Genomic DNA, 14,237 nt, shown 5'->3' with positions numbered 1-14,237 from the left:
CCATTTCCCCAGATTACATCTGGAAGCAACCCTCAAGGTCATCTGGGAAGAGGTTCAATAGAAATAAGTGTGTAAATGCCCAGCTGCTTTGCTCATGCGCTCATTCTTTAATTCATGAAGTGAATTTTTGTTGAGTGAGCGTGTGCCATGTGCCAGGCACCCTGCCCGTGAACTTGATGTTCTGGGTAGCTTGAAATTGGATTTCTGATGGGGTTTCAGTTCATGTGACTGTTCACCCATGTGTCTGGCACTGTGCTAGGTCCTGGGCAAACAGAAATGAGCAAGATAGGGACAGTATCCCTGGAGTATTGGAAGCCAGAAGGCTGAGACAGACACATACACAGTGGCGGAAATGTTTCTGTGATAGAAACATCTACAGAGTCATTCAGGGCAGAACGGAGACACGTGTTCATTCTACTTTGGGGCCTGGGAAGGGTCAGGAAGTCTTCCTGGAGGAGGAGACCCTTGAGCAGAGCCTGGAGCATTTTGGGGAGAGCAAAGGGTACAGATGTGTGGTGGCACTGGCTGTGAGCTGCTAATGGTGTAGTGAGGCTGTAGCCTGAGTGGAGAGGGTTCGGGGCCAGTTTGTTGAGGGTGGAAGAGTCTTTGGGTTTAAGATCTGGGTTGTGCTGGGAAGCAGTGCCGCCCAGAGGTTAGGGCACAAGCTTTGCCTGTGGCTAGGCCAAAACATTCCCATCTCAGCTGAGCCACTTGCTTACCCAGTGGCCTTGGGCACGTGAATTGGCTTCTCAGAGCCTCAGTTTACTCCTCAATATTACACTGAGAATAGACGACCTGCTGCATAGAGTCGGTGTGAGGATTAAATAAAACGCACTTGGCGCAGCACCAAGGAAATAGCAAGTGCTAATAAACGGACATTTTTTGTTAATGTTTTGCACCAAGATGTCCTGGCTGGGTTTAAGAGGGTTTTATTTTTGTTTGTTTGTTTTAATTTTTTGGCTGATTTTTAGTTCCCCAACCAAGGGATAGAACCTTGCTCCCTGCAGTGGAAGTGTGGAGTGCTAACCACTGCACTGCCAGGAAAGTCCCAAGAGGAGTTTGTCTATAGAATTGAGAGCCCCTCATTTTCGTCAACTGATAACATGGGACTGAGTAACATCTTTGTAAAAGAGACTTGACAGTGTCCTGGGCAGCGAGGAGCAGGAAGTAGAGTAAAAGGGGCACCCCTGAGACAAAGAGGTACCCCTAAATGTGGCCTTCTATGTCCCCATAGGAGAGTTGCCTCTTTTCTGACATCAGCATCATCCCAATGGTTCCAAGAATTTTATCCTTTGACACATCTGGTAGAATCCCTGTCATATCACAGTGGAGGGCTGCCCCTCCACTGGGGAGTCATTAGCACTTTGCATTCGGGGGACGGTGTCTGTCTGGTGGGCGTGGGGACAGGCAGGACCAAGTGGCAGCGCTCCAAGCTTCTCACTCGCTGCAAGGCCCACGTCTCACCATTTTCAGAAGCATCTGCAGAGATGTTCTTGGAGAAGTTGGAGACCTCCCAGCTGCCCACCAGTCCTGGTGTCGCTCTGCAAACAAGACTGGCAGATGGTCGGGGAGACCCGCTCTGCAGAGGGCCTGGAACATAGCTCTGCTTTAGCAGCCTGGGGACACCCCAAGCCCATGAAGGTTTCTTGGATCTGGGAGATGGAAGGGACTGGGGAGGGGGAGAGCTGGGACAGCTATAACTTGTGTAGATAGGTAAACTGAGGCTCAGAGAGGCAAAGGGAGAAGCTCAGAGTCTCACAGCAGGTCAGTGGAGGGTCAGGCTTTTGTCTCTATGCCCGTCATGGCCGCTTGTCCTCCTCACCTAAAAGATCTGCCAGCAATAATGCCAGGATCAACCAGAAGCCCTGTTACTCACCTCAGCTGCGTGCTCCTAGTTCTGCCTCCAGAGAACAGCTGCCTCATTCAGCATTTGTTTGTCCATCCATCCATCCATTCATTCATGCCTCCATCTAGTGAAAAGGGGCAATGATGCTGTCTCTGCCTTAGACCTATTTGTTGTTGGCTATACAAAGGTGAATATTGAGGTGGGCAGTGATTTTGGGCTCCCTATTAAAGACGCTTGCTCCTTGGAAGAAAAGCTATGACAAACCTAGACAGTGGATTAAAAAGCAGAAATATCACTTTGCTGACAAAGGTCCATATAGTCAAAGCTGTGGTTTTTCCAGTGGTCATGTTCAGATGTGAGAGTTGGACCATAAAGAAGGCTGAGTGTGGCTTGATGCCTTTGAACTGTGGTGTTGGAGAAGACTCTTGAGAGTCCCTTGGCCAGCAAGGAGATCAAAGCAGTCAATCCTAAAGGAAATCAACCCTGAATATTCATTGGAAGGACTATGCTGAAGCTGAAGCTCCAATACTCTGGCCACCTGATGTGAAGAGTCAACTCATTGGAAAAGGTTGAAGGCAAAAGGAGAAGGGGGCAGCAAAGGATGAGATGATTCAATAGCATCACTGACTCAATCAACATGAATATGAGCAAACTCTGGGAGATGGTGAAGGACAGGGAACTTGGTGTGCTGCAGTCCATGGGGTCTTACTGAGTGACTGAACAACAACAACAATTAAAGCAGGGAGGGTCTGGAGTCACAACTGTTTCAGTAAATATTTCTCTTCTGATCTCTCCATAATTCCTGCATTTCCTCAGTTGTTGAATCAACCACCACCCTTTAGTAACTTGCAGTCACTTTGACTCATAACCTTTTAAAAATTTTATTTATTTGTGTATCTTTGGTTGCATTGGGTCTTCATTGCTGGGTTCAGGCTTTCTCTAGTTGTGGCGGGTGGGGGCTGCTCTTTAGTTACAGTGCATGGGCTTCTCCCTGCCTGGTTTCTCTCGTTGCGGAGCACAGCCCCTAGGGCGCATGGGCTTCAGTAGCTGTGGCACACAGGCTTAGTTGCCCCACAGCATGTGGGATCTTCCTGGACCAGGGACTGAACTCATCACCCCTGTATTGGCAGGCAGATTCTTAATCACCGGACCACTAGGGAAGTCCTGACTCATAATCTTTTCTCTTTATCCTTCCCATGTGAGATTTTGCTCTCAGTCTGAGGGATTGTTGCTGGGCATGATGAGGAGATCAAGGATAAGAGGTCTTGCACAGGTCTGGTTTTCCAGGGAAGATCAGAGTCATCTTCAGAGGCCACAGGCCATAGCAAAGATGGGAAGGAACTTCCCAGAATGAACTTTTCTGAATTATGGGTGAGGGTTACAGTGGTACATTTCCTGCCTGTCTCCTGAATGTTATGACAAACCTTGCCCTTACCCGTTGGTTGCTTATGGTGGTGAAAGGAACTTTTTCTTTCTCATGTAAGTCTTGCTTTTTTGAGTTAGGTGTCTTTGGTTGTAAGTAAAAGAAATTCCTGTGCTGGTAATTGTACTAGTGGAACAACGTGGAGCCTGATAGCATCAGAGTTTGAAATATCACAGTTTTATTTATTTGTTGAATAACTATTTTTTTTTTTCTATTTTGACTACACTGGGTCTTTATTGTGGCACATGAGCTTCTCTTGTTGTGGGGCAAGGGCTTATTTGCCCTGTGGCATGTGGGATCCAGAAAACCTAGACAGTGTTTTAAAAAGCAGAGACATTACTTTGCCAACAAATGTCCGTCTAGTCAAAGCTATGGTTTTCCCAGTAGTCATGTATGGATGTGAGAGCTGGGCCATAAAGAAGGCTGAATGCCAAAGAACTGATGTTTTTGACCTGTGGTGTTGGAGAAGAGAGTTCCTTGGACTGCAAGAAGATCCAACCAGTCAATCCTAAAGGTAATCAATCCTGAATATTCATGGGAAGGACTGATGCTGAAGCCAAAGCTCCAATACTTTGGCCACCTGATATGAAGAGCTGACTCATTAGAAAAGACCCTGATGCTGGGAAGGATTGAAGGCAGGAGGAGAAGGGGACAAAAGAAGACCAGATGGGTGGATGGTGTCACTGACTCAATGGACATGAGTTTGAGCAAGCTCCAGGAGATGGTGAAGAACAGGGAGGCCTGGCGTGCTGCAGTCCATGGGGTCGCAAAGAGTTGGACATGACTGAGCGACTGAACAACAGCAACAAGTGTGGGATCTTAGTTCTCCCACCAGGGATCGAACCCATGTACCCTGCATTGGGAGGCAGATTCCTAACCAATGAACCACCAGGAAGTCCTGAAGTATCATAGTTTCAGCTACTAGAAAAGGACAAATTCAATCCTCAGTTTGTCCCAAGTCTAAAATCCCAGGGAAGGGTTCAACTTTGATCAAGCACCCATTCCAAGCCAACTGGCTGTGGCTGGGGGAGCGAGGTCATGGTATATGACATGGCTGCTTCTGTAGTTACCCACGGAATGGTGATTCCTATAAAGAGGGCATCTGGGTTGGTAAAATATTTTTTCAGTAAAGAGTTGTTCAGAGTACTCATTTGGGAGCAAGGTGCTCAGCGTGACCTCAGTGTACCCGGCATTTATTAAGCCTCTCCAGGCTCTTACAATTCTCATCATGACCTCAGCCCCCAAAGGGCCACAGTGACCACACAGAGGCCTGGGCTTTGCAATGCTGACAGTCTGGAAGGGACATGCTGTGTCACAGCCCAGACTTCCCTCATCCCCACTGCCTGTCTTCAAGGAGACATGGTAGAGCAGAAAGCCTCTGCTGTTGTACTGAGTCAGGTTCAAGTCCTAGCTCTGCTGTTGCTAAATTAGAGTTTGGGCAAAGCATGTGACCTCTTGAGCCTCAGTTTCCTTAACCATGAAATGGGGATAAAAAGTATTCACCCGCGAGGCTTTGAGATGGTCGACACCGCTGTTTTCAAACTTGGAGGTTTCAAACCTCACCTGGAGGTTTTATTGTTGGAATTCACCCCTGAGAGTTTCTGATTCAATGGGTCTGGAGTGGGGGGCCCCCCAGATCTGGCCTGTTAGCAAACTTCCAGTGAAGCTGATGCTGCTGGTCTGGGGAATCACACTTTGGGAATCCCAGGTCGTATTTACAGTGGTCCTCAGTTGAAGACAGTTCTGCCTTCCTTTTCTCCCATCCTCACTCCCACCAGGGGACATTTGGCAATGTCTGGAGATATTTTTAAAATTATTTTATTTTTCTTAGTGTCATTTTGCTTACTTTTCTTTTTTGGCTGTGCTGTGCACTATGTGGGATCTTAGTTCCCTGACCAGGGATCGAGCCCCTTGTATTGGAAGCATGAAGTCCCAACCACTGGACCACCAGGGAAGTCCCTCTGGAGATATTTTTGATTGTCTTGATTGGGTAAGAGGCTGCTCTTGACATGTAGTTGGTAGAGAGCCAAAGATGCTAAACACCTTACAATGAACAAAAAAGTCCCCCACAACAAAGGATTATCCAGTCCCAAATGGCAGGAGTTCAAAGGTTGGGAAACCCTGTTTTAGTATAAGGCTCTGGTCCTGGCTGTCCTTTGCAGCCATCCTACCCTGGCAAAGTCGCTTCACTTTTCTGAGCCTCAGGGTCATGCAGAATTAGTTCCCAGAAGCTTTATAGCTCTAACACTCAACCACTTTGGTCAACACACATTTGTTATGGACCAACTACTTGCAAGACATGTAGCATTTCCATGCAAAGTATCCCTCCTGTGGGAGATGCCACACTTGGCAAACACTTCGAAAATATGGTTGGGTTTTACAACGTAATGTGTAACGATTGCTTTTACATCCTGACATAAATAGTACTGTGTTTCCTTCCCTGCCCTTGGCAGAATTTAGAAAAACGATGCCACAGCACCATAACTTTTCATTTTTGTTTATATGTCATAAATACACGCACTAATGAGGGTGTTGGGGCACAAGCTTGCTAATTGGCGATGGTTACTGTGGGCTTATGTGCAAACCACCGTAATCAAATTTTTCACACTTGGTTAATTGAAGGCAACCTTTTGTTTGAAAATTAATAAAATATTTATTGCAATTAGTTCTGGGCTACAATATAGCATTATTAACAGTGGCTCTTGGTGACTAGCTGATTGAGGAAGAAAGTGCTAGCGGAACCCGCGGAAGTAAAACAGGCAAGAGTGTTTTGGGGCAAAAGTTTAGCTGTTTTCCTTGGTTTCTAAGCAGGTTTTAAAATTTTTTCATTGTAGTATATTGGCTTATTATTTTTTATGGTGTTTAACTGCTTAACAATATTGTGTTAGTTTCTTCTGTACAATGTGAACCAGTTATATGTATACATATATCCGCTCTCTCTTGAACCTCCCTCCCACCCAATGCCATCCTACCCCTCAACGTCATCTCAGAGCACTGACCTGAACTCCCTGTACTATACAGCCACTTCCAAGCAGTTGTTTTGCAAAAACTGTCACCTAAACTTCGATGACCAACTCATCCCAGTTTGCTTGGGATTTTCCTGGTTTTAGTGCTGGAAGTTCTGTGTCCCTGGAAGCCTCTTGTCCCTGGGAAATCCATAACAATTGTCTAAAGACTCAAATTCCTTGCCATGAAGACCTGTTTGTAGGGCACCTCTCAACAAGGCAGCTGGCCTCTCTCAAAGCCAGCAAGGGAGAAAGTGAGAGAGAAAGCCAGCAAGTTGAAAGTCTCAGTCATTTTGTTATCTAACTCAGAAGTGATATCCCAGCTCGTGTACTACATTAGGATCAAGTCCCTAAATTCAACCCACTCTCCAGGGGAGGGCATCACACAAGGACATGAATACCAGGAAGTGGGGCCATCTGGGGCCATCTCTGCTGCCAATCGCACCCACCACAGCGCAAAGTTGCTAGCTTTCCCCACAAGATCCCATTTCTACTGATTAAAAGCTGCCTCTGGGGGCTGTCCTGGTTTTAGTCCTGAAAGTTCTACCTCCTGGGGAAGCCCTGAGTCCCAGGAAAACCAGGACAGTTGGTCACCCCAGCATGAGCAAAGTCTGCTACCTTGGCACAGTTGATTCAAGAAACAGTGATGTGCTAAGACCTCATGAGATGTTATGAGATTGTATTGTGGTTTACTCGTTAAGTTGTGTCTGACTCTTGCAACCCCATGGACTGTATTCCACCAGGCTTCTGTCTTTGGGATTTCCCAGGCAAGAATACTGGAGTGGGATGCCATTTCCTTCTCCAGGGAATCTTCCTGACCCAGGGATCAAACCTACATCTCCTACATTGCAGGCAGTCTCCTGCATTGCAAGTGAATTCTTTACTGCTGAGCCACCTGGGTCCAAAATACTGACAGCTGAGATGCAAGATGGGTATGAGGTGACTCAGCATCACTTGTGGGAAATAAATCAGGGGCTTTAGTTTATCCTGAGCGCAATTAGTGTCAATGGTTTGATGTGGCCCTTTATAAAAAGAGAATGCAACAGAGGCATTAATGAAAGTATTGCTAAGGGAACAAAATTACAGAAGTAGATAAAAGCTAGGGCCATCAGATGATCAGTTGTCAAAATCTGGAAGGACTTTGCACTGATTTGAAAGGATAAAGCAGGATTAGACAAAAATAAATTCTCAGTATGTGAAGGAAACAGCAAAGAGATGATACAAGTTGTCACAGGCAGGCGGAAGGGACAAAGGACACAGGAGTCTAATTTTATATACAAATTCTTTAGTTTATTAGGAAAAGATGTTCTTGGGGGTGAATGTATGGGACCCACCAGGAGCATCCATGTTGTTATGGTGATGCAGTTGGTCTACCAGAGGGAGGATAAAGGTTACTCTCTGCAGTCATCCCCTGAAGGGGTTCCTGGGACAGAGGGGGACACAGACCTTTTAGTGTTTTGTTTTTTTCTGGTGTGACTTTTTCCACATGTTAGTGCTTTGGGAGTGAAAGTGAAAATCACTCATTCATGTCTGACTCTGTGCGACCCCATGGACTGGAGCCCGCCAGGTTCCTCTGTCCATGGAATTCTACTGGAGTGGGTTGCCATGCCCTTCTCCAGGGGATCTTACCCACCCAGGGATCAAACTCAGGTCTCCCGCATTGCAGGTGGATTCTTTACCATCTGAGCCATAGGGAAGTGCATCTCAGATCTGAGTGTGCACAAGAATCTGCTGGAAGACTTGTCAGAACAGATAGCTGGGCTCCACGCCCAGAGTTTCTGATTCAGCAGGTCTAGAGTGGGGCCAAAGAATGTGCACTTCTAATGATACTAGGCAATGCTGACGCTGCTGGTCCAGGAACCACTGCCCTAGGGTGATGACACCCAAAGCGAACTTGCAATTCTTTAAAGGAAACTGAAACTTACCTTGTCAACTCACATTCATAACTTTCTCCTAATCCTGTCTTCTCCACTGAACAACCAATGGATATGTATGTGTGTGGCCCTCTGAGTTTATTTCTATCCCGACATTGGGAAGAGGCCCCCTACTAAAGTCATCTAACTTGTCAAGCATCACTATGAACAAAGCTAGTGGAGGTGATGGAATTCCAATTGATCTACTCCAAATCCTGAAAGATGATGCTGTGAAAGTGCTGCATTCAATATGCCAGCAAATTTGGAAAACTCAGCGGTGGCCACAGGACTGGAAAAGGTCAGTTTTCATTCCAATCCCAAAGAAAGGTAATGCCAAAGAATGCTCAAACTACTGCACAGTTGCACTCATCTCACACACTAGTAAAGTAATGCTCAAAATTCTCCAAGCCAGGCTTCAGCAATACGTGGACTGTGAACTTCCAGATGTTCAAGCTGGTTTTAGAAAAGGCAGAGGAACCGGAGATCAAATTGCCAACATCTGCTGGATCATGGAAAAAGCAAGAGAGTTCCAGAAAAAGCATCTATTTCTGCTTTATTGACTATGCCAAAGCCTTTGACTGTGTGGATCACAAGAAACTGTGGGAAATTCTGAAAGAGATGGGAATACCAGACCACCTGACCTGCCTCTTGAGAAACTTGTATGCAGGTCAGGAAGCAACAGTTAGAACTGGACATGGAACAACAGACTGGCTCCAAATAGGAAAAGGAGTACGTCAAGGCTGTATATTGTCACCCTGCTTATTTAACTTCTATGCAGAGTACATCATGAGAAACGCTGGACTGGAAGAAACACAAGCTGGAATCAAGATTGCCCGGAGAAATCTCAATAACCTCAGATATGCAGATGACACCACCCTTATGGCAGAAAGTGAAAAGGAACTAAAAAGCCTCTTGATGAAAGTGAAAGAGGAGAGTGAAAAAGTTGGCTTAAAGTTCAACATTCAGAAAACTAAGATCATGGCATCTGGTCCCATCACTTCATGGGAAATAGATGGGGAAACAGTGGAAACAGTGGCAGACTTTAATTTTTTGGCTTCAAAATCACTGCAGATGGTGATTGCAGCCATGAAACTAAAAGACGCTTACTCCTTGGAAGGAAAGTTATGACCAACCTAGACAGCATATTCAAAAGCAGAGACATTACTTTGCCAACAAAGGTCCATCTAGTCAAGGCTATGGTTTTTCCAGTGGTCATGTATGGATGTGAGAGTTGGACTGTGAAGAAAGCTGAGTGCCGAAGAATTGATGCTTTTGAACTGTGGTTTTGGAGAAGACTCTTGAGAGTCCCTTGTACTACAAGGAGATCCAACCAGTCCATTCTAAAGGAGATCAGTCCTGGGTGTTCTTTGGAAGGACTGATGCTAAAGCTGAAACTCCAGTACTTTGGCCACCTGATGTGGAGAGCTGACTCATTGGAAAAGACTCTGATGCTGGGAGAGTTTGGAGGCAGGAAGAGAAGGGGACGACAGAGGATGAGATAGCTGGAAGGCATCACCGACTTGATGGACAAGAGTTTGAGTGAACTCCGGGAGATGGTGATGGACAGGGAGGCCTGGCGTGCTGCAATTCATGGGGTCACAAAGAGTCAGACATGACTGAGTGACTGAACTGAACTGAAGTCAGGCTTCTCTCACCAGCCTTGTATTCTAATGCTGACATGGTGATGGTGGTTTAGTCACCAAGTCATGTCCAACTCTTTGTGACCCCATGATCTGTAGCCTGCCAGGCTCCTCTGTGGGATTTCCAGGCAAGAATACTAGAGTGGGTTGCCATTTCCTTCTCTGGGGGCTCTTCCTTACCTAGGGGTCGAACCCGCATCTCCTGCATTGCAGAGCTTTCTTTGCCGCTCAGCCACCTGGGAAGCCCAATGTTGACATAATGTGTTGACATAATGTAAGACATTTTTGCTTCCCTATGACGTCTGGCACCTCTTCATCAGAACTCCATAATAGGAGAAATATGCATTATGGGTTTTTCCTCTCCCTAAACCCTGGCTGCACACTACGACTCCTTAGGATTTAAAAATTCCAAAGTTCACCCCTGACTCAAATGAATTAAATCAGGGCCTCTCAGAGGGAAGGGAAGGGTATCACCAGTTTAAAAACAGCTTTCTTAGGTGACTATCATGATACTAAAAAACCAGAGCTGTGAATGCAGCCTCAGGCAGTGAGTGCCTTCTTGGGGTGGTAACCAGTGCCATGCAGAGATGCTTCTAGGCCAGTAGCCCTCAACCTTGCCTACACTTAGAATTACCTGGGGAGCTTTTAAAACTCACAATTCAGGCCTCACTCCAGACCACTTAACTCAGGCTCTCAAGGGAGGGTATCCATTCACCAGTACTTTTTAATATTTCCCAGGTGATTACAATGTGAAGCCAAGGCTGGGAACCACTGGCCTAGAAGTATCTATGCATAGGACCTGTCACTGTTCCAGGCTTTTGCAGGGGATGTTACACTTGGCTTAAAGCACAGGAACTATTAGATCTTGGCCCAGCATCAAGCACAGACAAGTAGTGCCTGCTCCTTAGAAGTCTGCTTTTCAGCTTTCTGGAGCCCTTTCTCCTAGCTTCTAAGTTTTATTGGTACCAACTTTGTCCCTTGTTTCTCCAGTCCTCATGATGGTAGCTGCTCCCTGGTGTTGCTACTTCTAGAATATCCTAGTGTTCTCTTTTTGCCTTTTCAGTACCTAGTTAGCACATTTATGCCCAGATGACAGTTATTCACATTAAGTTATTTCTATTAAAATAACTGTTTTTTTTTTGTCTCCTGACCAGAGCCTGACTGAGATCTGGAGCAGAAGGAAATCTGGAAGTCATGTAGGGATAATTTGTGTTCTAGGATAGTAAGAAAGAGAACAAATGTAACAGAAATAATATTCAAAGAAGAACTAGAAGAAGACATTCCCAAAGAGAAGGGAGACAGTCAAACGGGGTTATCAAGTGAATTTAATGGGAATACAAAAAACTAATAGTGAGACAGATGCTCTGATGAAGCCATTATATTTCAAGATAAGGAATAACTCTGATGAAACTTCAGGCAGAAGAATCAGGTTGTCCTCAAAGGAAATAAAAATCAGATGGCTTCAGCTTTTCAAATCTGGCATTAGATTCTAGAAGCGATGAAGCGATGAAGCGATGAAGACAATCAAAGGAAAAAGGATGAGATCCAAAATTTCATGCCCAAAGTTGATATGTGACTCCCACATGCAAGGATTCATATGTTCTTCTTGTGGGAAAGGGAGTGGTAAGGAGATACCTGAAGATGTGCTTCAGTCAACCAAGAGATAAGTCAAAACAAAGAATTCATGAGAAAAGTATTTATGGAAAGGAAAGTTGTATGGTGGGTTTCCCACGTGGTGCTAGTGGTAAAGAATCCACCTGTCAATGCAGGAGATGCCAGAGATGCAGGTTTGATTCCTAGATTAGGAAGATCTGTTGGAGTTGGAAATGGCAACCCACTCTGGTATTCTTGCCTGGAAAGTCCCATGGACAGAGGACCCTGGTGGGCTATAGTCCATGGGGTTCATCAGAGTTATTCCTTATCTTGAAATATAATGGCTTCATCAGAGCATCTGTCTCACTATTAGTTTTTTGTATTCCCATTAAATTCACTTGATAACCCCGTTTGACTGTCTCCCTTCTCTTTGGAGTTAGACATGACTGAGGACCCGTGCATATAAGTTGTATGGTGGTGTGCTCCGTAACACTTTATACATAAAATTAAAATTAAATAACCATGAAAATTATAAAATGGAACGGAGCTATTTTAATTCTTAAAAATATACATAACAGAATGATCTTATAATTTTATCACAGTATACCATTGGAAACCAGAGGATAGGGGTGAGGAGAGAGTGAGGAAGTATAAGGGAACTGATTTTCACAAGAGGCGTCAACTGCTACTTTTTAATTTCTGAATTTGATAACTTCAGAGATATAAATGAAAGCATGTTATTTAATGACATGAAAATAATCACCAGAACTGAAAATATTTTGTTAATGAAATTTGCAGAAGGTAGGAAAAATTAGAAAAATAAATGTCTTATTTATTTTTAAATGTCTGCTTTGACTGCTATAACAAAATGTAATACCACAGACTGCATGACTGTGAAACCAGTTCTCACAGTTCTGGAGGCTGGAAGTTCAAGACAACGGTGATAGCAGGGGTTCTGGTGAGGCCCTTTTCTGGGTCACAGGCTGCTCACGTCTCACTGTGTCCTCAATGAGATGGAAGGGGTGAGTGAGGTCTCTGGGGTCTCTTTTATAAGAGCACTGATCCCACCATGAAAGCTCCACCCTCAGGACCTAAGCACCTCCCAAAGGCCCCACTTACCAACACTATTTAGGAATTTCAACCTGTGCATCTTGGACAAACACAAACATTCATACTAATATACTAATACAACTAATTATATATAGTTATATAGTTATGTATATTAGTATATACATACTAATTATATTAGTTATACTAATATAACTATATATAGTTATATAGTTATGTATATTAGTATATACATACTAATATATAATAAAACATTCATACTATTCAAACTAAAAATATTCTGTTTACCAAATTAGCAAGGTAGGAAAAATGAGAAAATAAGAGAAAGGAGCATACAAAATATAATACAAGAAAATGGAATTGAGACCAAAGATACCTGTTATGAAAGTATATATACGTTAAAAAAAAAAACCTACTAAAACAAACTGACTTTTCAATTAGAACACCCCTAAAATAAAATTATTAAGGCAGATACACAGCCAAATGTAAACAGAAAGAAGGTGGGGATCACAAAGCTGCTGTCAGAAGGGGAAGGAGAATTCAAAGTGGATGTTATTAAGACTAAGGTCACTTAACAAACTGAGGTCATTTAATCCACTACCTTGATATAATAATTGTGAATATAATGTAACTCACAAATATATGTAGAAGAAATTGCACATGCAATGAGAAATCCACAGAAAAGCAATTAAGTGAGAAACTTGAAAATATTCTTTTAATTCTTGACATCATATTGACACAAATATAAATTAGACTTAAGAGATAATTTAAATAGCAGAATCACTTCAATGATGTACATGAAGACCAAAGCCCTATCTCCCTCAGGTTCTGGAAGGGTGATTCAAGGGTCTTCCCCCCAGGTTCTGAGTTGCCTTTTGTAAACTTAAGTCTTGGGGTGAAGGGGGAAGATCAACAGGTGGTGAGAGAAGCAGGGTTTGGAATCCCTCAGACCTGGACTTCAGACTTAGCACCATGACTACTGACTGTGCAACCTTAGACCAGACCCTTCCCTGCTCTAAGCCTAAGTCTCTTTAGCTAAAAAAAAATCTGTAATATTTCCCCCTCTTACATAATTCTGGTATCAATAAAAATTAAATGAAGCCCCCTCTACGGAGCAAACAGTGCTTGACCATATCAGATAAGCAATACATGTGGTCTTGCAGGCTGATCAACAGATAGTGTAGAATGAACTTGATTATGTAATTGTCACATCCGTGTGTATATGGTGGGATTTCTCAGCCTCAACGTTACTAACACTCGGGCTGGATCATTTGTTGTGGGTGGGGGCTGTCCTATGCCAACTGTAGGATATTTAATAGCATTTCTGGCTTTTATCCACTAAATGCCAGTAGCAACCCCTCCCATTTGTGACAACCAACTATGTCTCTCCAGATGTTGGCAAATGTCCCCAGAAGGACAAAGTCATCCCAGTTCAGAATCACTGGAAAAGAGAGAGATGTGGAGTGCCCTCCAAAAGTGGGTGATTTTTGTCCTTGGGTGGTGAGATTTGGGGGAACTGTTTTCATTGGCTTTTGCTGTTTTATTGAATGCAGAATCTACGGCGTGCATCCAGTAAGGTAGTGAATAAAATGTATGTTCAATGTTTTATTGCTTTTACTTTGTGAAACCAGAGGCCAAGCAGCACCCACCTCTGTTCTCTCCCACCATTCCTGGACTACCAGGAGATAGTCAGACCTCTTATGGATGTGACTAGTTGGCGTGTAGTAAGAGTGCAATCAGTGTGGGTTG

This window comes from Bos taurus, chromosome 13, assembly GCF_002263795.3.
Source record: "Bos taurus isolate L1 Dominette 01449 registration number 42190680 breed Hereford chromosome 13, ARS-UCD2.0, whole genome shotgun sequence".
Taxonomy (NCBI): Eukaryota; Metazoa; Chordata; class Mammalia; order Artiodactyla; family Bovidae; genus Bos; species Bos taurus.
Note: the sequence above shows the minus strand (reverse complement) of the source record.